This window comes from Oncorhynchus nerka, linkage group LG11 (assembly GCF_034236695.1).
Source record: "Oncorhynchus nerka isolate Pitt River linkage group LG11, Oner_Uvic_2.0, whole genome shotgun sequence".
Lineage (NCBI taxonomy): Eukaryota > Metazoa > Chordata > Actinopteri > Salmoniformes > Salmonidae > Oncorhynchus > Oncorhynchus nerka.
This window is the reverse complement of record NC_088406.1, coordinates 34,951,672-34,955,274: the sequence shown is the minus strand read 5'-3', so window position 1 is coordinate 34,955,274 and position 3,603 is coordinate 34,951,672.

Genomic DNA, 3,603 nt, shown 5'->3' with positions numbered 1-3,603 from the left:
TTCTGTTTGAACCTAATTAAAACATTTAATGATTATGCTTTATCTGTTCTTTAATTTTCTGTCCTATTAAGGTTGCTCCCTTAAGGGTTTCTTGGTGTTTTACCAAATAGGTCACCATCACACTAAAGTCTGAGGAAAAAGTTGTCTTTATGTATCCAGTTGTAGTGCAATACAAATAATGTACAGTATGTGTTATTAACATAATATATGATATATGCCATTTAGCAGATGCATTTATCCAAAAGGACTTGCAGTAGTGCATCATCCATACATTTTCATATGGGTATGCAGGGCCCCACAGGACGTTGCAATGCTCTACCAACTGAACCACACAGATTTCAGGTGAAAAAACATTTGAGATTCCAAATGAATAATACGCTGTAAGATGAATACTTTTCTGTCGGTTACAATAAACTGAAAGCCTCCTCTTGTATTGTACTGGCTCAAACGTGTGTATGTTCTCTGCTGTCATGACTGATGATCAGGTGTCTGAAGTGACTCAGGCTCTATATCTGGAACAGCTAAAAACACTTAACCTAAAAAACCTGTGGAACTTATCAACTCTTTCTAACACTTCAAGTGGCTCCAAATAGAGGCTATGCATAAAGGTACCTATTTCCTTTGATATTTCTCCTAGTATATCATGACAGGAGACAACTCCATCATGAGTTCATAGGGGCTTTCATTTTTCAGATGTCACTGTGGTTGGGTAAAACACAACAACAGTTAGTGAAATCTAATGAGAAATGGGTATAGAGCAGGACTTTGTGAACAGTCAAAGACATTGTGATCACACACAACAGTCAATCAAATAATCAGATGGCCTAAGCAATCAAACCTACAGAATTAAATAAATAATTTGTTAAAAAATATATATGTGAAAGGATATTCAGGAAAATAGAGATCTTCTTATACAAATGTAATAACAAAGGTAAAAGGTCAAACATGCAGGTGGTTGATCCACATGTGGAAAGTGCCATTTGGCAGAGTCTTGAGAGGCTTTGAGTTGCAGTACTCAATGGGAAATAGAAATGTTCTAAACCTTTTTTGGTAAGTGGTGGTTTTCAGTGCATTTAAGCTCATCTATAATTATCACCCCATTAAATGGGTATGCAAAGAGGTATACAGAGGAAGAGAGGGAGCCAAATAGGCCATGTAAATAAAGAAAAAATACAGGAGCTTTTTCACAACCATGTATCCATGTGGTACAAAATGTATATATCAAATACATGTCCATACTTGTTTCCACTACAGTCAGTATTGAGTCATAGTAGCACAGGCACATCTCATGCACTAAAACCCTGAGCTGTAGCCAGAGTCTAGCTCAGGTCAATGTTGGCCAAAGTAGGTGACATGTCAGTGGAGCTGGTAGGGGAGTGGAGTATGTCACAGTCAAAGTTCTGGAAGCAGTCCATAGACAGGCCTTGCATGGCTATGGCTGGACGATCAGGATGGTTCTTCAGTTCTAGAATTAGTTCAACGGGTCTCTTCTGTAGCAGTTGAGAGTCAAAGGAAATGCCACGAAAAAATGTCTGCCTTTGGAAGAGCTCCAGGCTACGCAGGCGATGAGCTGGGTTCTTGCATAGGAGCTAGAGTCACAAATAGGATAGAGAAAGAAATAAGAGCATTGAGAATTTGTTGATACTCTGTTTAAAAGGTAAATGTGTTTCCTAATCTGAGACAATCCAACTACACATGACCTCTGACCTCTGTGAGCAGAAGGGTCAGTGCAGGGTAGAAGGTCTTGGGCATGGAATATGGGCAATCTCTGACCTTTCTCAGCATGTTGGAGTGGTCTGGTTCTGGAGGCACAGGGAACTATGTAGGTGACAAGGACAGAATTAGCATCAACAACATCTTTAGATTTATATTTGCAAGACAGGACTGAGCTCAAAAAAATAAGAAAAACAACCTTTCTAACAACTATTAAATCATTACATATTCAGTTAAGATGATGAACTGTGATGGTTACTGCACCTTTCCAGTCACCAATGAGAAAAACAGAACCCCGAGAGACCACCAATCAGCAGCATGTCTGTAGGGACCCCCACTCAGGACTTCAGGAGCTGTTCAGACAGAGGACCATCACAGTGAGATTATAATATGTGCTTAATGTGTAGTAATCATTAACTTTGCCTGATCCCATGCATCTCACCCATGTATTGGATTGTCCCACAAATTGTAAATGCTCTTGTGCCCCGCTCAAGATGGCGAGAGAGTCCAAAGTCAGTTAAACGCAGATGACCTGCATCAAATAGATACAGTAGTATTTTATGTACAGTACTTCACAAATCCAATTCTGGTTGTTCTACCTGTCTAATATGAAGTTTAAATTAGTTTCACTATAGAACTATATCTTCCATACAACAACAATCCTGAAGTGTCCACTTTATTATAAGGCCCTCTAGTGTTCTCTTATATTTTATTGTAGTAGAAAGTAAACTAAACCCCAAGTAAAATGTATGCATGTGTAAAAGACATCACACTGCTTGCTTAGCGCGGACCACTTGCTCCCGATTTGGCTCATACCTGGCGCCAACTCAGGATCTCTGCCTCACAAACACATGTGACAGTCCTCCCTCAAGCGTCTCAGCCAATCGCCCCACCTCAAATGATAGCTAATGAGGTGGTGCAAGCGGGACACTTAAGGCTGAGGAGTACGTTTCACACATCCCCATGTGCTACACATGCATGACTAAGTCGCTTTGGATAAAAGTGTCTGCTAAATGGCATATATTATATATATATATACACATATATTATTTTATTTTAGTCAGCATTACCTTGGTCAGACAGAAGGACATTCTCCATCTAAAAAATCCAGAATAATCAGATGATTATAATCTTTTCTGTGAAGTTATAAATATATGTTATTTAGATTCAAGAATGCATAAATTATGTATAAAGTATAATGTTCATTATCAAAACAAAATGTTCATACTTTCACATCCCTATGCATGATCCCAAAGTTGTGAAGGAAACCTACCGATCGGGGACACACATTATAATCCAAGTAAAGGTGAAACTTAAACAATGATTTTGTCAGGATTTGGCCAGGATTGTTCAGGTTTTGGTCACTAGATGCCCCCATTGTGCTTTTTGACCCTTTTGTTTTTCCCTCGTTCTAGTTATTAGTTGCACCTGTGCTTCATTTCCCTTGAATGTATTTAAACCCTTAGTGTTCCTCAGTTCTTTGCTCTGTGTTTGTATGTTAGCACCCAGCCATGCTGGGAACTTTTGTTTCTCTAGTTGGATTTTCTTGAGGTACTCTGGTTTTGTTCTTGTTTATTTTTCATTATTCTTTTGAGGTTTGTGGATTTTCCTTGTGTCTTGGAGGATATACATTTTTTCTCTTGGAATTACTTTTGACGTTGTGGATTTATATTTTTGCCTGAAGATGTTTTCCTTTTTCTTTATTAAATCACCGTCTCTAGTACTGCTGTGTCTGCCTCATCTTCTGAGTTCTGCCGACTATTAGTGGCTCAGTTTATTAAGTGACTGTTTCTCACACCGGAGACCTGAGTTCGTAACCGGGTCCTGACAGATTTCATACACATTTTGCAGAACTATATTGTGCATATACACTTGAGGGACACTCACCCA